Source organism: Triticum aestivum, chromosome 1B (genome assembly GCF_018294505.1).
Source record: "Triticum aestivum cultivar Chinese Spring chromosome 1B, IWGSC CS RefSeq v2.1, whole genome shotgun sequence".
Taxonomy (NCBI): domain Eukaryota; kingdom Viridiplantae; phylum Streptophyta; class Magnoliopsida; order Poales; family Poaceae; genus Triticum; species Triticum aestivum.
Genome location: NC_057795.1, coordinates 230,386,647 through 230,409,253, shown reverse-complemented (window position 1 = coordinate 230,409,253; position 22,607 = coordinate 230,386,647).

Sequence of the window (22,607 nt, the reverse complement as noted above, 5' to 3'; positions counted from 1 at the left end):
GCGGGGGCCTCCTTTGCCGCCACGCTTCTTGTCGGACCCTTCGGCATCATCTTGACCCTTCTCCTTGTCCCGCCTCTCATACTCAGCTTTTTGCTTCTTAGCAAGCAGCTCAACTTATCCGCAATTCTAAAGGTCATGGCCCTTGGTGCGGTGGATCTTGCAGTACTGCTTGTCGGAGCTTCCCGGCTTGTCGGGAGCCGCCAAGGCCCGGCAAGCGGCGCACCCGGCAATTTCCTTGCCGGGGTCGCTTGCCATGGCCTTCTTGGCAGCACCAGTTTCGTCGAATCCCTTGACGGCAAGCACGGCCTTGCCCTTGAGATTTTTGTTGCGGCACCGGCCCTTCTTCGTCGGGGCGGCGGTGTCTTCGTCTGTGGAGTTGGTTTCCGCACCAGCGTCCTCGCTAGGGTACTTCCTCCCCTCTTCAGCTCGATCGCACCTGTCGGCCAGAACATAAAGTTCAGCCACATCTATGACCTTGTTCATCACCAGGTGCAGTTGCGCACATTCTAGTGGAATGCACTGATCACGGCAGCGGGATGAACATCTGGGATGTTGTATTGCACCCGGTTGAACCTCTGTATGTTCTTGCGCAGGTTTTCACCATCCTTCTGGGGGATGATATGCAAATCGCTTTCCTGGCCATGAGCTTGATGGTCCCTAGTGAAGCCGCCAACGAACTCATGACACAAATCCGACCAAGAAGAAATTGAATCCGCCGGCAAGTGCATGAACCATGACATAACATTGGGCTTAAGTGCCAACGGGAAGTAATTGGCAAGCACCTTATCGTCGCAGGCTCCATCAGCTAGCATCGTGATGGTGTAGATGCTGAGTAACTCTGACGGGTGAGTCTTGCTGTTGTACTTCTCGCCAACATCCGGCTTGAACGTGCGGTGGGATGGCCACTGGAACTACGGCAGCTCACGGGTAAAGGCTGGGCAACCCACCTCGTAGGGTAGGCCACCATAGCCTCCCGGTGCCGGGTGGTCCATAGTGGGCCATGCCTTCCTATCTGACTGGTGGTGCGCTTCACGCCGGCGTTCGATGGTGGTTCGAGCGTCTTCAAGGGCTTGCTCCCGAAGAACTTGGCGTTGATCATGGTGGGTCCGTGGGTCGGACAACACTATGGAAATGTTATCACAAGCATCATCACGACAGACAGATACCCGTGGTAACTGGCATGGGGGAGGAGAGTGCATCGTGGCTGCATCACCTCCGGCCCTTCCACCACTGGCATGTTGTGGCTCAACGGAGTGTCACCCTAAGGGCCCCTCTAGTCGCGGCTCATATTTGTTGGCGATGCCGACGAGGCTCCGGATGGTGGCTCTCCACTCGTCGAGCTTTTTCGCAGCAGGAGGAAAGTCGAGGAGCAGCTGTGCGCGTGCCAAAGCTTCTGCTGGTGTGGGCAGCGGCGAAAGCTGCATAGACCGCTGCATAGACCGTGACGCGCTCTGACTTCTAACCATGTTAGAAGGAGCTCTATCACGGCCTTGCGGCTGTACGCCATTTTCTCCAGCACTTCGGCCTGCATGCTGGCCCCCTTCGTCCCGCGAATGATGCGAAGGACTCTTCCCACAGCAGCGCCCGGGGTCACCAGCGTGGTGACGCTGCGCATCACGCACAACTTGGGAACAGCGCGTCATGGGCGCCCGCATAGGTGTCTTGGAGGTCGCCGCACCGCCGGTAGGTGGCACGGCGCCGCCCTTGGAGGGCCCCGCGCCGCCTGCAGGGGACCCAGCTCCGTCTTTGGATTTGGTGGCGTGCGGCCCGTTGTCTTGCGGACGAACGATGCCGCTTGCCGGGCTTTGGCTGCCAGAGCAATGTGGGTGTTCGCAGGCCGTGCCTCGGCTTCCGTCCATGACCGCCCCTCCACTTGTGCGTGCAGGTATGGGCTTTCCGGCTCTGGATGAAATGATCGCCGTCGTCATCTTCTTCTTGGGAGCCATGGCGATGAAGAACTGCTAAACTAACTGCTAGACCGGATTTTCACAGCTGCGTGCCCCCTACCTAGCACGCCAAAGATGTTGGCGGAAAACGACACCTATGGGATCAGTGGAATCCCTACTACAGTCGGCAGGCACGAGGTTGTGGAATAGCGGGTCTAGGAGCCAGCACAAAGATCGTTTACCCAGGTTCCGGCCACGAGGATGCGATACCCTAATCATTCTTTGGTGTATATTTGAGTGTTCTTGAACTAGCTATGGCGTGTGCATAGTCCAAAAGAGCCGAATCCCTCTCCAGTATTCCTTAGGCCTCCTTTTATAGTCAAAGGGGGCGCCACAATGGCACACTGGAGGTGGAAAAGTATACAGTGTACAAGCTTATCGCCTGTCATTACGGGACAAAACACATTCAATGCGCACCTTAGGTGTCCTCTTCCTTTATTGGGGACGGTAACGAGGACCATCCCGTCCGCCGCCGCTTTGCCTTGGTTTGACACACGTCCAGGCCAATGAGGGATGAGTGCCATGTAGGCTGACAGGCTGCTGAGTTGGCGCGGTGGTAGTGTCTTCACGAAGATCTGCATGCCACCATGCAGGTGCTTGCTGAGTCGGTCTAGAGGCCGCACGTCACCACGCAGGTGCTCGCCTAGCTGGCTGGGCTGGCAGCTGCATGGGAACGGTGGTGGAGTCTTGGTAGATGTGGGTCTGGCCGCGGCCCCGCTGAGGTCCTCGGCAAGGGTCTTGTAATGATATTGTGGTCGTGCCCGGCAAGGATCCTGCCGGAGGTCTCGTGGATTTCCTCGGCAAGGATCTTGCCGAGGATCATCGCCTTCTGGTCCTCATCTGATCTTGCGTGTTTATGATCTTCACGAAGATCTGCATGCCACCATGGAGGTGCCTCCCCAGCCTTGGTTCCAATGTGGTTGATGGCGTTGGAACCATTGTCTCAAGGGTGGTGCGCTCTGCTGGCGCTGGGCAAGTTTCCACGGCAAGGCTCTTGCCGGGGCTGCAGGGGCTACCCCGGCAAGGGTCTTGCCGAGGGAGTCTACCTCGCCCTCTTGCTTTTTGTGTCTCTGGTCTTGGCATTGCTTTGATTGTCTTGCGCCTTCGGCTTCCCTCCTCTGCCCTGCTAAGTGTGCCCGCGGGCGCAACTCTGACTGCCCGTGCACAAGTAAAGGGGTACAAAGGAGAGCCCCTACTTTTGTACACCGACACATATCGTCCCCCGTCATCATTCATGCATGCCTCCTGACCCGTCTCTCACACGCACATGCACATACAGGAAAGCATCCCCTCTCTTATTGATATTGCAGGCGTGCCCTCCATTTGTCTAGCAAGCCTCTCCCACCATTTGTGAGAAGCAACTCCACCACCAACCCCTCCGACAATCTAGCTCTGTCTCTCTCCCAACCTTATTCCTCCCCTACACATATGCATGGATGCCGATCGATCTTGCACAATACATAAGGTAGGACTCTCTCCTGCTCCACACATAAACCAACAATTGTACCTCTGTAGTTAGGTCTCTTCCCCCCCCCCCACACACACACCGATAGTCAAGCACTGTAGGTAGCTATCCAAGCCACAGAGACAAATTGCGCATGTCCCCTCTCATGTTCTAGTAGCCCAGCCACCCCATATATTTGATGTGGGCAGATACAAAATCAATGATACTCTTTATCGATCGCGCTCGCACACACACACATCATTCCTCTCTTCAATTCTATGGATACCTCACACCGATGATACCTCCACTCTCTTCTCGTGGATAGCCCCCTCTGTATATGTTATATCCAAGCCTCTGTTTCACACACATTGCATATGTTAATTTTTTTATTGAAATATCATCGACGCATATTCCCTATCTATCTCTCACGCCCCCCCCCCCCAACACACGCCGATTGTCTAGCACTGTAGGTAGGTATCCATGCCAAAGAGACAAACTGCACCTGTCCCCTCTCACGTTCCAGTAGGCCAGCCACGCTATATCTTTGACGTGGGCACACACAAATTCGATGACATTCTTTATCCGTCGCGCGCGCACACACACACACATCATCCCTCTCTTCGATTCTATGGATACCTCACACCGATGATACCTACACTATCTTCTCATGGATCGCCCCCTCTATATGTATATGATATATCCAGGCCTTTGTTTCACACACATTGCATATGTTACATTTTTTTATTGAAATATCATCAACACATATTCCCTGTCTATGTTTCAACCACCCCCCAACCCCACAAAAAACGCAGTCACGACCCCACACACTATATCATTCTATGTTTGTATCTCTCTCACACAAACCCACTTAGGTGGTGCACGTACATGAAGAGAATAGGTGCACATACTCATGCTTCGTGCACAACCACACCCGCGCGGGTACACGGTGGAGCTCATTTGTGTACGAAATGGCAGCCCACGTGCTAATTTGAGCGCGTGTAGCGGTTGTTTACCTACGGAGGTCATGTACCACGCGTGCACGAAACAAAGATAAGCTTGAGGCGTCGATGCTTTATTTTTAAATAGTTATATCGCTCAATGTCATGTACACAGAATAAAAAACGATTTTTATGGGAAAAAAGGTAGTCCGCTCCACTATATACAAAGGAGCCTACCTGCCGGGATTTGATTTCTCTTCAGAGTATCTCACAGAAGGCGGCGGTGGCCTCTCTCTCTCTCTCTCATCGTTGGCCACTGACCCGGCCGCATCCCGCCCGCCGGCGGAAAGGAAGGATAAGCATCATTTCTCCATTTGACGACACCGAGGCAGCACGTCCCAATCTGCGGTGCTCGCCTTTCTCTTTGACCAAGCTCTGGCATGGTAGGGCCTACGCCACTTGCTCACCGCTGTAGTATGGGAAGATCCCGCCCGCCGCCGCTCTCCTAGTTACATCCCGACGACCCCCAGGTATCTCCTATAGCCTTGGTCCACTGCCCATCTTCCCACTCGCTGCATGTGGAAAATTTTGCATGTGGATCTTCCCTAGTTGTTTGCCCAAAACGTAGCTCGTCCATCGTACTTCCCATATTGCAATCTCGTCCTCACACCATTTTAGATAAATGCAACCATGTTGTTATCTTATCTTAGGACAAGGAATATGCTTCTTTTTTGTCGCCGTATGTGTCATCAATTGTTATTCGCCCGTAAATGTTTCCATTCTACCTCTTTTTTTGCAAACAGGGCTATCCATTTCACCTTGTTGCTATTGCGACCTTTTGGTGAACTGCACAAATCACTTTTTTCTTAAGTGTGTTTTGTGCAGTTCTACTAAAATGTCACATAGGCAACATCTCTAGATTTCAGTGCACTACACAAAAGGAGATTGGTTTTGCTCTATCCACCTCATCCAACTCCGAGCCTAATCTTCTCCAACTATTTGCTTATCTTCTCCAATTAGTTAGTCTTAAGAGAGACTGCAAAGGTGACCGGCTTCTATTTGTGTGTTTATTGTTTCATCAACAGTGCTCTATTATTGTAATCACACTTAATATTGTTGGAACAGGGATGCTCGACCCTATTTTAGTTGAACTGCACAAAATGATCGGAATGTGGCATGCTCTTGTCAGCTAGTTTTTTTGCCAACATGCCTTGTTGATTTAGACAGAGCTGGGGGAAAGTTGCTTCCAATGAAAGCATGGATCAATTTTAATGTAACACCTTCTCACAACTTTGTCTTCAATTGTGATGTAAATATTAGCTCTGATCTGCTAATCATTGAGATGCATTAGAAAGGAAGTTATTTTTTTTGAAAGAGCATGGATGACAAGACACACGAAACAAAAGCTGAAAGTTCAAAGAATTGTACAATTTCATGTCCCTGGAAAATTATTTGTACAGTACGTCAATTATGTTGCTGGAAGCTTGATAGAATTGCCAGAAGCCTCTTTAGCATTCGGGTCCATCTTCCATGCACAAAAATATACTCCCTCCGTTCCTAAATATTTATATTTTTAGAAATTTAAAATGGACATGTTTTTGAGTGTAGATTCACTCATTTTGTTTCGTATGTAGTCACTCGTTGAAATCTCTAGAAAGACAAATATTTAAGAACGGAGGGAGTAGTGCACAACCGCATGGGAGACTCAGCCCAGTCGTTGCGCCGCACCTAATAGTGAGTAATGAGCAGTCAAATCATAAGCCGCACCTTTCCCACTTTAAGTTGCTCGAAAGAAGAAACCATCAATACACTCTTCTTTGAATCTGCTCATACTACTCCCTCCGTCACTGTTTGCTTCAACAATCTCTGGGACCAAGGCGACTAGCGACCGGCCTAAAAAATAGCATGTCTATTACTAGAGCAAATATGCATACACACATGCATGCGATGCTTCCACCTTGGGTACACACATGCGTACACACCTACATCGAGAGAAAATTATGGACTTGATTGCGGTTACCACGCCCTAATTAATTGAGCATTAAACCAAACACGTCTAAAACCTCTCTTGTGGTGGAAATGCATGAGAATGAAGCGCACCCTGTAAACTGTGACGGAGGGAGGAGTAGTATGAACGTGCAAAACCAAGTACGCGTATGGCTAGTCGGTCAACGCACTTCCTCTTGGCATATCACTGACATGTGGGACCGGAGTGTGAGCAAACCGGTCACAGTTGACGGCTAAATGGCCAACCCGCCGTTCCTTGAGAGAGATGAGGAGCAAGAACACACAGACGGGCTCGCACGGAGGCCAAGATATATTCGAGCATGGTTGATCGATATCATCATTACATGTTCGATGTTTTTAATAGTACTATTGGGCTGCCGTTTTCCACACTTCTCTCGAATAAAAAATGTGTACTTTATCAAAGATTAAAATAAATTAACTGTACAGACGCTCCACCATGTGGTTCCTAGTACCTGTATACTAGTAGTAGTACTACTCATACTACTAAACCTCACACTTGGCTCTTCGCCTCTTCGTGAAGTCGAACAATGATGTTACTACAGTGTATGCCTCTAGCAATCTGACACCAAATGAACTGCTGCATGTCCACTGCTTGGACGAGGGTAGATTGCATTAGTCAAAAGCTTCTCGTCATCCCACGAGCCACCAGGCTTATGGTAAACGGAGAGGGCGTAAGCGAGCTTCACCTTGTCCCGCATGCTTCTCCTCGTTCTGCGAGTTCACGGGACACAGCAAAAAGTAGTGCTAGTCCATACTCCCTCCTTTCTGGGTAATATGGATTAATCTTTTTTGCGGGTAAATGAGAGAGCTTTATTCATATATAAGCATTCTTAGGACGATCAGCCAAGAGACTGGTCACTAGGAAGCGAGGTACCCCGAAAAAAGAAGTAAGCGAGGTGTTTCATCAAGCCACCTCTCGGTCACAATCAAAGTGCAGCAAGCACGGTCCGCACAAAGATGCGCCGCAAGGTTTGCTGACCTGTTTACATGCCGAATAACAGAAAAAGAGAAAATATTACTGAGCGCTCCTATTTCTAACAGGATAGAGGAGCCAGAATTAAGCAAGAATTGTGGCGAGTGTTCCATGCAATCAACTTCCATTATCACATGTGAGAACCCTCGAAGAGAACCAAATGTGTTCAATATTGCTTTATCGCAGATTAAAATAAAATAAGAGTGCAGATGCTCCACCTTCCGGTTCCTAGTAGTACATACATGTATAGTAGTGGTACTAGTAGTAAACTTTCCATTTGGCTGTTCGCCTCTTCGGGAAGTCGATCAATAATGGCACTAGTACAGTGTATGATTCTCGCAATTTGATACCGAATTAACTGTTGCAGGTCAACCGCCTGAGCAAGGGAGAGCTTGCATTAGTCAAAAGTTTCTCCTTGTCCTGCGAGGCACCGTGCGCAAGCTCCTCCTGTCCGGCAAGCTTCTCCTCCTTCGGCAAGTTGACGGGACACAGCAAAGTAATGCTAGTTCATACTACCTCCTTTCCGGTTAATATGGCTTAATTTGGATGAGATAAATACACAGTCTGTAACTGTACATTTGTAAAAATACTGTCAATGGACTTCATAATACGCTCATTGCGCTCAATATATACATTTTCCGGTGTTTATACGGTCACTAGCTCACCCTGGCTAAGTATGTGTGTGCATGCCCATGTAGGTTGAGCACTTGAGCATGATTGTGTGTGTTCTGTCATGTGCTCGGAGATGCATGCATTAGGGCGTCGCACGTGTGTTTTGCATCCATGTGTACGTGTGATTGTTGCATGCATGCACGAGGTTGTAGTCCCTCACATTCACATGTTCATAAGTGTATGCTTTTTCAAAATGTTGCATGCAAGGTTTAATCATTTGTTGTTCACACATGCATTCCCGATATTAATACGTTGATAAAGACAATTTCTTGAGGAAAATGAGCCCATGAATTGAGTACAAAGGGGACCAATAAGCAAGGACGGAGGGAGTACAAGTAGTGAACCGGAAGGAGGGAGTAGGTACTAGTAGTACTACGTAACAACGTGCAGTAACAAAGTTCTTCTATGCCCATCTTGTCTACGTGTCATGCAAGAAAATAGAGATAAGTACAAGTGAGACTCAGGAACGGTCATACACATAGGGGGAGTACGTGTAGGGGCCACTGAAGAGCAGTCAGTGTCACAGCCTGATTTTTGGCCCTTCATTTTTCCTTTTATTTTTGAAGGATTTTGCCTGAGTTTTCTTTTTCCGTGGATGTGTGGTCTAGAAACTGAAGAAGATGACCTCTTCTTTCTTTCCAGAGTGGCTAGTCATCCTCATATCCATCCCTAGACCTTGCCATTTTCATCTTGGCCAAAACCCAATCTTCTTTTTCCAGGGAATATTCCTTTTTCTGTTAAAGGAATAATCCTTTTTTCCCTAGGTTGTGAAGCAACCTATATTTCCTCACTCCTAAAATTCCCAAATAATTCTCATAAATTGTTTGGGTCATATCTTGCTCAAATATGGCCAAACTTTTCATTGCCATGTTCAAAAATAATCCTCAAATATTCATTTTCCTATTCTGCCCTAAATGGAACATTGTGAAGCAAGTGCTATTTATCTTTTCCCATTTGACTACAAACCTTTTGGACATCGTTTCCTATCCATATTATTGCCACATACCAAAATTCTACCTCATTTGCCTAGTAATTATTTATCAATGATTTTCCAAAGTTTTTGTCCAGAAAGAAACTTTGTGAAGGAGGTACAAGCTAGGCATATCCAAATGAGTTGAAATATATGCATGACCTCAGTATCATCATATCATAGCTCTCCACCAAATTTGAGCTCATGCCATGCCTCCATGTGAGCTCATCTTCAATTCTCTGATTCTGTCCAAATTTTTAGTTTGCGAAGCAAGTACATTTAATCTTGCTCGATTATGGCTGGAACTTTTCCTAGGCCTTCTCTTATCCATATAACCTATCTCCACACAATTTGGGCATATTTCATCAAGCCATTTTCCCTCGGGAATTTTTGTAAGTTTCTGTCCAGAGGGGATGTTTGTGAAGCAAGTACCATTTTGGCTTGACCATTTGGTACGAAACATTTTTAGCATCTTCATATGACCACATAACTCTGCCTTGCCCACTTTGAGTTCAAGTTGACATGTGTAGTGAGAGCTTATTCATCATTTCAAAATCTGGTCAGTACGGTGCTTTCTACAGCAACTACTAGCTAAACCCCTACCCTTGAGCTTAAACCTTGCTATGTTAGTCACCTTAGTGAGTGATCCAACCCAGTAAAAGATCAACCTTAATCTCCACACGTGTGAGCCACAGCAAACTCCAAACACCTTGTTGTTCCTTTGTAGCTTTGCTACCGGTGATCACATCCATTGCCACTATGCGTGGTTTCTTCCTCCTTGGCATTCTTCTCAGCTTCCCTTGTCCCCCAGACATGATTTGGCAGATCGTTGTGCCCTGCATGCGCCAGCTCACGTGGTGACCGCCGCCCTGGCATGCCATGACCATGAGCTGCGTGGTTTCTTGCTTGGGCCGCTCCCCCTCTCGTCGTCTTCGCGCGCGTGAGCGTGTCCGACAGGTATCCGGCGTCGTTGCCGTCCCCCTGGACTCATCTCCCTCTTCGGAAACCTCCTCGCTGGCGCTCATCGCTGTGCGCCCACTGGCGAACTATAGCCGACTGGCTCGGTTCGCAGCACGACGGCTTCCTCCTCTTGTCCCCGAGCTCTGCGGCTCGGCCGTTTTCTCCCTCGTCGCCTTCCTGCGCCCTCCCGTGATCGCTGTCGTTTCCAGAGCATTGGCCGGACCTCCCGCGACGGTACCCGAGCCCGTGCCCCTCCCCTCGCCTATATAAGGAAGCCCCGAGACCCCTCGAGCTCATCACTCGCCTCCCTCACTCCCAGAACCCCGCCCAGCCTCTCGCCCGACCCCTAGAGCCTCTCCTCGCCTCCCTTCATCGCCATGGCCACCGCCCCTGTCCTCTGCGATTCCGGTGAACTAGGTCACCCCTCTCCGTTCCTCCACAACCAAAGCACTGCACGGAGCACCACAAGCATCCCCATGACCCCATCCACTCTCCTACGGCGCCGTGGCCGCGTGCCCAAGCTCGCCCGAAGCCTCACCCGCCGACTTTGGAGCTGCTCTCGCCCCGGCCCTCCCCAGCGCCCAACATGCCTCTGGACGGGTACGGCACTCCTCCATGACCCCGACGGTGGACTCACCTTTGCCAGAGCCACCGGGGCCTTGCCGTCTGTGTCAGCGTTCTGGGAACGGGGGTCCCCAGACTTGCCTGCCTGCGACCCACGGCGTGGCCCCCCAGCGGCCCAATACGACCCATCTTCATCAACCAACACTCAAGACCCTCACGAGGGGCCAAGCCTCGCGGGCGGACGATGCAAGGCCTCCTTAGGAGTGGCCTCACCAGGCAGGCTCGCGAGGGAGGCGGAGAGATCAAGGCAAGTGGTACCTCGCGAGGTTCCCATGATGCAAGCCATGATGACCAAGGCCAGGCGGGCGCCAGCCCGCGCAGTGTCCTTGTTTCCTCTTTGGTGCTAAGGGGGCAAGCGTAGGCACGGAGTACCGAGGCATCAGGCAAAGGTTTCCATATCGGTGCAACAAGACCAAGACCAGCAAGATGGCAGGATGGATGTCATCGTGGATCCCAAGATGGAGTCACCACCAGCGCCTTTGACAGGAAGACCACCTTTAGTCAGGATAGCTTGTACTAGTTGTCCCCTTTCAAAATGGCCATTGTTGGATCCCTTCCCGCTCAATATGTGGGGAGAGGACCAGGGCCTCTATAAATAGGGCTAGCGACCACAGTAGAAGGGGACCAAAAACCAGAACAAGGAGAACACCACACCATCTTAAGAACACCTCTCCTCAGGAGGCTGTTCTTCCCCTGTACTGATCATCATCAGCCCAAGAGGCAATCCACCACCAACACACAGGAGTAGGGTATTACACCACAATGGTGGACCGAACCTGTATAAATCTTGTGTCTCTTGTGTTGTGAGTCCATCGAGTTAGCTTCGAGATCACGGCGAGGCTGAGGGCGTGTCCCGGTAGGGGGAAATCTTCGTGCGCACCCCAGTGTTCGAACCTCAAGGGTTTTGCCAGAACCCCATATCTGACATTTGGCGCGCCAGGTAGGGGTGCGCTGAAATCTTCCTTCCGCTGATCCATGTCCCATCGCTATGTTGCATCCATGTCGGACGACCACTGAGCCCATGCTGAGCGCCGGTCCGCTCTCGCCGCACGCGTCGCCCAGACGGCTCCTGTTGGCGGGCCTCCTCGTCGTTCTCCATGGCCTGCCGCCAACACCGCCGCCGGCCCGGCGGGGAACGAGCAGCGAGCATCCTCGCTGCACCCCTCGGTGCGGCGGGAAGGCCGCACCGCCACTCCGTCGCTGACGCCAGCTGGCTCGTCGTCCCATGCTCGTCGCGCCCAGCGGACACGCAGGCCGTGTTGCTCATGGCACGCGAGCTCCTGCGTTACCGCCCCGTCGAAGACCTCTACGAAGAATGGCTCGCTCGCATCACCGAGCTCGTTAGCGCCGCATGGGGCTCTCCCGTGCCGTCTCTCTCGCTGCCTCGCTCTCTGCCAGGTTTGGGCGATGTGGCTCAAGGAGCGCCTCTACCACCTCTCCCCCAAGAGGGCGCCCTGACGCCAAGGCGTGCGGCCCCTGGTCGTGACCCACCACGTCCGGCGCCCGCGCAAGGAGAAGGAAGCTGTCAAGAAGGCCCTTAGCCTCAAGAAGGCGCCCCCGTGCTTCCTGCACCAGCACAACAAGACCGCGTACTGCCTATGGCAGCGGTGCGCGGGTACCATGAAGTGCAAGCTCTGCGTCAACAAAGGGCCCCGGTGACCACAGCAGGCTACCGCGCCTTCACACCTGAGCTGCGTAGCGTCACCTGGCCGGGAAATTTCAAGCCAGACCTGCCTGCTACAACAGCACCCCCGGCCCTGCGGAGTTCTTGCAGCTCTATGAGCTGAGCATCGAGGCGGCCAACAGCGATGAGAAAGTCATGGCGAATTGGTTTCCCATGGCGCTCAAGGACGGTGCCCGCTCGTGGCTCTGGAACCTGCCTCCTGGTTCGATCTCTTCCCGGGTTGAGATGCGCAGCCGCTTCATCGCCAACTTCCAGCGCACTCGCGATCGTCCCCCGACCATGGGTGACCTGCGCCACATCAAGCAACAGCGTGGGGAGACCCTGTAGAAATACATCCAGCGCTTCAACAGCGTTCGCCTCAAGATCTCCAAGGTGACGGACGAGGCCATCATCTCAACGTTCTCTGATGGTGTTCGTGACGTCAAGATGAAGGAGGAGCCCCCCATCCACGAGGAGTCGTGCACATCCCTAGAGCTGTTTAACCTGGCGACCAAGTGTGCAAGAGGTAAGGAAGGACGCCTCTCCCTCCTTGAGCTTCCAGCTTTAGACCCGTAAGAAAAGAAGACCAATGCCAACAACGTGAAGCACAAGGGAGCAGCTGTGCTTGCAGCAGAATGAGACACGAAGCGCGGCAAGGACCAGCCGTAGTCGTCCAAGCGCAGCCGACTGTTCTGTTCCTACCACAACCTCCACACCCATAACACCAATGACTGCCAGGAGCTCAGGGCCGTTCGAGAAGGACGCTTCGATTGACGCCCCGAGTGCAATGACCGGGGCTACGACCGAGGAGGAGGACGTGGCGGAGGACGATGGGACGACCATGGCCCTCGCCAGGAGTGGCGTGACCGGCCTCGTGAGGATCGCTGGCAGGACCAGCCTCATGAGGGCGCCTAGAGGGATCAGCCTCGCGAGGACCTCCCATAGGGTAACCCAGGCCTTCCTCCGCTGCCGCCACCAAGAAGGAATGACGACCACCACTAGGTCGAGGGGGCTGGGGGCTTCCAGGAGCCAAGGGCTATCGCTTGCATCTTGGGCAGAGCTCAGGCCCCAGTCTCTTAGCGCATCTTCAAGCAGTTCGCTCGCGAGGTGAACGCAGTCCTCCCCAAGCTCGAGGCCACTCGCCCGCTCAGGTGGTCCAAGTGCGCCATCACCTTCAGCTCGGCAGATCAACTCAAGTGCGCGGCTACTGCTGGCATCCTCTGATATGTCTCCAACATATCTATAATTTTTGATTGTTCCATGCTATTATATTACCTGTTTTGGATGTTTATGGGCTTTACTTTACACATGTATATCATTTTTGGGACTAACCTACTAACCGGAGGCCCAGCCCGTATTGCTGTTTTTTGCCTATTTCAGTGTTTCCAAGAAAAGGAATATCAAACGGAGTCCAAACAGAATGAAACCTTCAGGAGCGTGATTTTTGGAACGAACGTGATCCAGAGGACTTGGAGTGCAAGTCAAGAAGCAGTCGAGGGGGCCACGATGGTGGAGGGCGCCCCCCTACTGGGTGCGCCCCCCAATCTCATGGGCCCCTCGGGCGTCCACCGACCTACTTCTTCCTCCTATATATATCCACGTACCCCAAGAATATCAAAGGCGACCATGAAAAACTATTTCCACCACCGTAACCTTCTGTATCCGCGAGATCCCATCTTGGAGCCTTCGTCGGTGCTCCGCCGGAGGAGGAATCGACCATGGAGGGCTTCTACACCAACACCACAACCCCTTCGATGAGTTGTGAGTAGTTTACCACAGACCTTCGGGTCCATAGTTATTAGCTAGATGGCGTCTTCTCTCTTTTTGGATCTCAATACCATGTTCTCCTCGATCTTCTTGGAGGTCTATTCGATGTAACACTTTTTGCGGTGTGTTTGTCGAGATCCGATGAATTGTGGGTTTATGAGCAAGTTTATCTATGAGAAATATTTGAATCTCCTCTGAATTCTTTTATGTGTGATTAAGTTATCTTTGCAAGTCTCTTCGAATTATCAGTTTGGTTTGGCCTACTAGATTGATCTTTCTTGCAATGGGAGAAGTGTTTAGCTTTGGGTTCAATCTTGCGGTGTCCTTTCCCAGTGACAGCAGGGGCAACAAGGCACGTATTGTATTGTTGCCATCGAGGATAAAAAGAGGGGGTTTATATCATATTGCATGAGTTTATCCCTCTACATCATGTGATAGAGGCGGGGTGTCCCGATCTTTTGATGAGATGATAACTATCGATTTGGTGGAGATGACTTTGACGATCCGACTACAAACGTGCACGACGTTGCGCCTTAGCAATCGCTAAACCAACTCCAAGAGGTTATTGACCACGCCGGAGCACAATCAACCTGACCACGAAGGTCTATTCCTGCAAGCAACCGAAGAACAAGCAAGAATATGATAAAAGCAATCTGAATATTGCGAGTATATATGAAGTATTGATAAAGGTGGGGATCCGTAAGCGGTCTTGGTCTGGTCGTTGGACACAAACGAAGTGCCCGAAGTTGCAATGGCTAACTTTTAACTAAACAAATCCCCAGCGAAAAACTACTAGATGGATCTACTTATATAGGAGCAAGGGGTGGCGGCCAAGGAGGTGGGAGGACGTCCCAAGGCAGCCTAAAACTAACCCTAGGTCGTACAAGGCCAATGGGCCCAAGTGGAGGTGACGTAACACCTTTGGACTTGCAGTTTGACTCGGATTCTGGTGCAACGTTAAATTTTTTTCATCCATAACTCAATGCTCCGGATGGATTTTAAGGTGATTCCAATTGGTTTGCAAAGAGCATGGAATCTACTTTCCAACCAAAAAAGAATCACCCAATTCAGAGTCCGTGTGAAAAAGTTTTTTGCGTTTTGAGTCAGGTATGTCTGTGCAGTCCGAATCTGAATCCAGAACGTGAGAGACTTGGACTCTATCTTCTCTTGGACCAAAAGTGACGTTAGAGGAATTTTTGAACAGCACCTAAACTTCTCCTTTTCCCTTATCTTCATATGTGGATTGTACAAATGTCTCATACACCTGCAATTGGACAAAACACAAAAGTATGTGAAGTATTTTTGTTCGGAATAATATAAATAGATTATTGAATAGTTTGCACTAGAAATCACCTAACAAATATGCATGTATGCAATATTTTTGGTCTTATCCAAGGTAGCCATGTCCTCATCATCCTCCCCTTCTTGAAAACAAAGCCGTCCTCAGTGTTGCTTAATCTGAAATGTGGCTAACAAAAGAGACAAGGTGTACATGTTGTAAATGTACATGTCATCCATTTTTACTTCCCTTGATTTTTGCACATATGACACATGTATATATGAGGAACCTTCATAGATTATAAAATATAAAGCCAAAATATTATCATAAGTAGAATGCATGAAAATATTGCAACTCAGTTTGCACATATAAGTGAAGCTCTTATTCATATCAAAAGATTGGCAATATTCATCATTAAACCATCCCAACATTTGTGAATAACCTTATGTGCATCAAATTTACATGCTACAACATGCTTAAATAAGAAAACATGCAATACGTCATTTGACACAGAATGATCACCAAGATTAGAGGTCATATCAAAATGATTAAACATTGGCACAATTATTTTAAAATGTATTTGATCCAAATCTGATTTATTTCCTGATTCACATGGTTCTTTGACATCAACAGTTAATTCAATTTGATACTTGATGATAGTTAATTTGATTCTGCTGAAAAACAGAAACTTTGCGCGCACGAAAATAATTTTGTTAATTCATAGAAATGCGTTTTTGCGTTGATTCTTTTTATATAGATCAATAGACAAATTTCTCAGGACTTCCTATTTTGGTAGGATTTGTAGAGTTCCAGAAGTATTGGAGGGTTACATATTGCTACAGACTGTTCTGTTTTTGGCAGATTCTGTTTTTCGTGTGTTGTTTGCTTATTTTGATGCATCTATGGCTAGTATTAAGTGGTATGAACCATAGAGAACTTGAAATATAGTAGGTTTAAAACCAATATAAACAAAGAATGAGTTCATTACAGTACCTTATGTGGTGGTTTTGCTTTCTTTCACTAACGGAGCTTATGAGATTTCCTGTTGAGTTTTGTGTTGTGAAGTTTTCAAGTTTTGGGTAAAGATTTGATGGACTATGGAATAAGGAGTGGAAAGAGCCTAAGCTTGGGGATGCCCATGGAACCCCAAGATATTCAAGAATAGCCAAAAGCCTAAGCTTGGGGATGCCCCCGAAAGGCATCCCCTCTTTCGTCTTCGTTTATCGGTAACTTTACTTGGAGCTATATTTTTATTCTCCACATGATATGTGTTTTGCTTGGAGCGTCTTGTATGATATTAGTATTTGCTTTTAGTTTTCCACAATCATCCTTTCTGTACACACATTTTGGGATAAGCCCACTTGATTGGAATTTATTAGAATACTCTATGTGCTTCACTTATATCTTTTGAGCTAGATAGTTTTTGCTCTAGTGCTTCACTTATATCTTTTAGAGCATGGCGGTGGCTTAATTTTTTAGAAATTGCTAGTCTCTCATGCTTCACTTATATTATTTTGAGAGTCTCTTAGAACAACATGGTATTTGCTATGGTTATAAAATTGGTCCTAGAATGGTGCGCATCCAAGTTGGGTATAATAAAAAATATCATAGGTAGTGAATTGGATGCTATGATCAATTTGATACTTGATAACTGTTTTGAGATATGGAGGTAGTGATATTAAATTCATGCTAGTTGGGTGATTATGAATTGAAAGAATCATTTTCTTGAAGTAAGCAAGTCACATAGCATGCACGTATGGTTAAAGTTGTGTAACAAATTTGAAACATGAGGTGTTCTTAGATTGTGCATCCTTTTGAGTGGCGGCTGGGGACGAGCAATGGTCTTTTCCTACCAATCTATCCCTCTAGGAGCATGCGCATAGTGCTTGGTTTTTGATGACTTGTAGATTTTTGCAATAAGTATATGAGTTCTTTTGACTAATGTTGAGTCCATGGATTATACACACTTTTACCTTTCCATCATTGCTAGCCTCTTCGGTACCGTGCATTGCCCTTTCTCACCTTGAGAGTTGGTGCAAACTTCGCCGGTGCATTCAAACCCCGTGATATGATACACTCTATCACAGATAAACCCCCTTATATCTTCCTCAAAAGAGCCACCATACCTACCTATTATGGCATTTCCATAGCCATTCCGAGATATATTGCCATGCAACTTTCCACTGTTCCGTTTATCATCATGACACACATTACTATTGTCATATTGCCTTGTATGATCATGTAGTTGACATCGTATTTGTGGCAAAGCCACCATGCATAATTTTTCATACATGTCACTCTTGATTCATTGCCCATCCCGGTACACCGCCGGAGGTATTCATATAGAGTCATATCTTGTTCTAGTTTTGAGTTGTAATTCATGAGTTGTAAACCAATAAAAGTGTGATGATCATCATTATTGGAGCATTGTCCCCAAAAAGAAAAAAATAAAGGCCAAAAAGAAAAAAATAAAGGCCAAAAAAAGAAAGGCCCAAAGAAAAAAAGAAAAAGAAAAAAAGAAAAATAAAATAAATAAAATAAATAAAAAGGGGGCAATGTTACTATCTCTTTTCCACACTTGTGCTTCAAAGTAGCACCATGTTCTTCATATAGAGAGTCTCATATGTTGTCACTTTCATATACTAGTGGGAATTTTTCATTATAGAACTTGGCTTGTATATTCCTACGTTGGGCTTCCTCAAAATGCCCTAGGTCTTCGTGAGCAAGCAAGTTGGATGCACACCCACTAGTTTTCTTTTCTTGAGCTTTCATACAGTTATAGCTCTAGTGCATCCGTTGCATGGAAATCCCTACTCCTCATGTTGACATCAATTGATGGGCATCTCCATAGCCCGTTGATTATCCTCGTCAATGTGAGACTTTCTCCTTTTTTGTCTTCTCCACACAATCCCCATCATCATATTATATTCCACCCATAGTGCTATATCCATGGCTCACGCTCATGTATTGCGTGAAAGTTGAAAAAGTTTGAGATTATTTAAGTACAAAACAATTGCTTGGCTTGTCATCGGGGGTGTATAAGATGGGAGCATTTTTGTGTGACGAAAATGAAGCATAGCCTAACTATATGATTTTGTAGGGATGAACTTTCTTTTGCCATGTCATTTTGAGAAGACATGATTGCTTTGATTAGTATGCTTGAAGTATTACTATTTCTTATGTCAATATGAACTTTTATTTTCAATCATTTGGATCTGAACATTCATGCTACAATAAAGAAAATTATGTTGAGAATTATGCTAGGTAGCATTCCACATCAAAAATTCTGTTTTTTATCATTTACATACTCGAGGACGAGTAGGAATTAAGCTTGGGGATGCTTGATACGTCTCCAACGTATCTATTATTTTTGATTGTTCCATGCTATTATATTACCTGTTTTGGATGTTTATGGGCTTTACTTTACACATTTATATCATTTTTGGGACTAACCTACTAACCGGAGGCCCAGCCCATATTGCTGTTTTTTTTGCCTATTTAAGAAAAGGAATATCAAACTGAGTTGAAACGGAATGAAACCTTCGGCAGCTTGACTTTTGGAATGAACGTGATCCAGAGAACTTGGAGTGCAAGTCAAGAAGCAGTCGAGGCGGCCACGAGGGTGGAGGGCACGCTCCACCCCCTATCTCGTGGGCCCCTCGGGCGTCCACCGACCTACTTCTTCCTCCTATATATACCCACGTACCCTGAGAACATCAAAGGCGACCACGAAAAACTATTTCCACCACCGTAACCTTCTATATCTGCGAGATCCCATCCTGGAGCCTTCGCCGGCACTCCGTTGGAGGGGGAGTCAACCATGGAGGGATTCTACATCAACACCATAGCCCCTCCGATGAGTTGTGAGTAGCTTACCATAGACCTTCGGGTCCATAGTTATTAGCTGGATGGCTTCTTCTCTCTTTTTGGATCTCAACACCATGTTATCCTTGATCTTCTTGGAGATCTATTTGATGTAACTCTTTTTGCAGTGTGTTTGTCGAGATCCGGTGAATTGTGGGTTTATGATCAAGTTTATCTATGAGAAATATTTGAATCTCCTCTGAATTCTTTTATGTGTGATTAAGTTATCTTTGCAAGTCTCTTGGAATTATCAGTTTAGTTTGGCCTATTAGATTGATCTTCCTTGCAATGGGAGAAGTGTTTACTTTGGGTTCAATCTTGCGGTGTCCTTTCCCAGTGACAGCAGGGGCAGCAAGGCATGTATTGTATTGTTGCCATCGAGGATAAAATGATGGGGTTTATATCATATTGCATGAGTTTATCCCTCTACATCATGTCATCTTTCTTAATGCGTTCCTCTGTTCTTTATGAACTTAATACTCTAGAAGCATGCTGGATAGCGGTCGATGTGTGGAGTAATAGTAGTAGATGCAGGCAGGAGTCGATCTACTTGTTATGGACGTGATGAAAATATACATGATCATGCCTAGATAATCTCATAATTATTCGCTTTTCTATCAATTGCTCGACAGTAATTTGTTTACCCACCTTAATACATATGATATCTCGAGAGAAGACACTAGTGAAACCTATGCCCCCCGGGGTCTATCTTTTATCATATATTTATCTTATCATACTATCTCTATCAGATCTCACTTTCCCAAGTGGTCGTGAAGGAATTGACAACCCCTTTATTGCGTTGGTTGCCAGTTCTTTGTTTGTTTGTGTAGGTGTGCGGGACTTTTGAGGAGCCTCCTACTGGATTGATATCATGGTTCTCAAAAACTGAGGGAAATACTTATGCTACTATTGTTGCATCACCCTTTCCTCTTCAAGGAAAACCAACGCAAGCTCAAGACGTAGCATCCTCTCAATGCTCTGTTCACCAGTCATCAGCAACGTGCAAGTCACCAGGACCCTCATCGATTGCGGCACAGGGCTTAACGTCCTGTCCGTTGAGATGTTTGACAACCTTCAAGTGCCATATGATCAACTTCAGCCTACCAAGCCCTTCTCAGGAGTTACTGACGGTTCCACCACACCGATAGGGCAGGTCCGCCTCCCTGTCACCTTTGGCAAGCGTGACAACTACCACACCGAGCTCATCGACTTCGACGTCGCCCATATCCACCTGCCGTACAATGCCATCCGTGGGTATCCAGCCCTGGCCAAGTTCATGGCAGTGACCCACCACGGCTACAACATCCTCAAGATGCCAGGAAGCGGCGGAATCATCACGGTCCCCTGTGAGGAGAGAGATGCGGTGTGCTCCCTCGAGTGTGCCTTCCAAGCTGCAGCAATCGAGGACTAGGACAGCAAGGGCGAGAACCCTCCTGAGGCTATCCCCAGGAAGAAGAAGCAACCGCTCCGCACAAGGCCTCAGGAGGTTGGCATCCCAGGTGGTGTCGCGTCAGGATCAGCGCCCGTACCTAGGGCGCCTTCTTCCATCACATAGGAAGGCGTGCCCGGCACCCTCCTCGGGCAGGGCTTGGGGGCTCTCTTCTGGAGGGCCTCATACCTCACCAACATCACAAGGGAGGCGCTCGGGCACCACTTGGAGGCGTGCTTCACGGCACGTTTCCCTCAGGAAGGCAAGGGGCAGGGAAAGCCCAACATTTCGGAGTTCATCACCAAGAGCACTCATGAGCTTCAGGAAGCGAGGGCCATGCGCGGCGACTGCCGCTTGCCTGGCATGGCCCCCCATCCAGGCGAGGATGCTGGGCTGCGCGTCTGCATTGACGTCCCAGGGCTCAACCGAGCCGCATCTCAGGAGCGCTTCTGGCCTTCCTGCGTCGGACGTTGTGGGGGTCCGCCGCACAGCTACGTTCGCATGCCTTTCGGCCTGCCGAACGCGGTTGCCACCTACCAGTGTCACCTGCGGAGCATTCTAGCGGCTCAGGAGGCCAGGCATCGCGCGATCCTGGCGGAGATGGATACGATCCTCAAGGAACCACCTGGACCCCTAGATCCTCCTGACGCTCGGAGCCCCGGTGGCTCGTGAGGGTCGGCCCCTTCACTGCGTATCTTCAGCTACCCCAACACCCCTTCTACAATGGAACCAGGTGACATCTTCCAAGTTCATTTCAGCTAGGAGTGCCCTCAGGGCTGCATCATTCCCAGACAGCATGGGTATATCCCTGCGGCATGTATCTTTTTCTTCTGTCTTTAGCTTACATTGCTGGGGCGCCCCTCGGGCAACATCATCCCAAGCCGCTCAGGTCTGACCCAATGGCATGTATCCATTCTGCATTTACCTAAGTTGATTTACCTATTGTGCATAATCCACCCGTGATTACCGCATGCTCGATTGACACCTACCACGGGTCCCTCCCTCTCTCATGCATTTCACTTGCGCATTAAAAGGGGGCCTCCTGAGCATCGCAACTCAGGAGCTCTTACTAGCTGTCCAGCCCTCACCCCCTAGCCTTCACCACGACATCGCGACCTGGTATCTATACCAGCGGCAGCTGAGCTTGCTCAAGGGCCGGGACCTAAGGACGTAGAGCATTCATACCTAACCATCTCGCAGGAAGACACAGTTGTCCAAGACTCAAGACCAGGCACCCGCCTGGAGGTAGGGCCTCATGAGTCCCACGCTGGCTCACGAGTGCCCAGATACACCTCGTCTAGCCCAACCGTGCAAGCCACGTGTCAGGGCGGGGCTGTACACGCCCCGGGGACTCTCCCTGGAGGTGCCCCCTTCCCACGCACCAGTGGAAGCACCATGCTCTGCGCTGGCTGAGGACACTGCCGAGGAGCGGCTATGCCCGTACACATACGAAAGCGCTATGCTCTGTGCTGGTGATAAACAACTAAGGGTGGCCCCACGACCGTATCAACCTCAGGGAGCCCCAAAGCTCAGTGTCTGGCCTCATCGCAACACCTCCCTCAGGAGCGTCGCGCGAGGGGGCTGGGCACGGGGGCTGCGCTTGGGTCATGCGCAAGCCTACGCCACCCAGCCAGGTCCTCCGGACCTGGTGGTCGCACGCCCCTCCCCGAGCTGAGCCAAGGTATGAAGGTCGTTTGAATGTCAAGGGGAACTCCTGAGCATCGCGGCTCAGGAGCCTAACTGGTCAGGTAGCCCCTCACTCCTTGGTCCCGTCCTGGTGATCCGGTCGGGGCTAACGGCGGTTCAGGTATGCACGGGGCCGGGCTCAGCCGACATAGAACGATAGATCTACCCGTATGTTTGCTTCCTATAAGTTATTTGCCCGTCAAGGGGGACTCCTGAGCATCGCGACTCAGGAGCCTAACTTGTCACGTAGCCCCTCACTCCTTGGTCGCGTCATGGTGATCCGGTCGGGGCCAACGGCGGCTGAGGTATGCGCGGAGCCGGGCTCTGCCGACGTAGAACGTAAAGCAAATAGGAAGAAAACTGC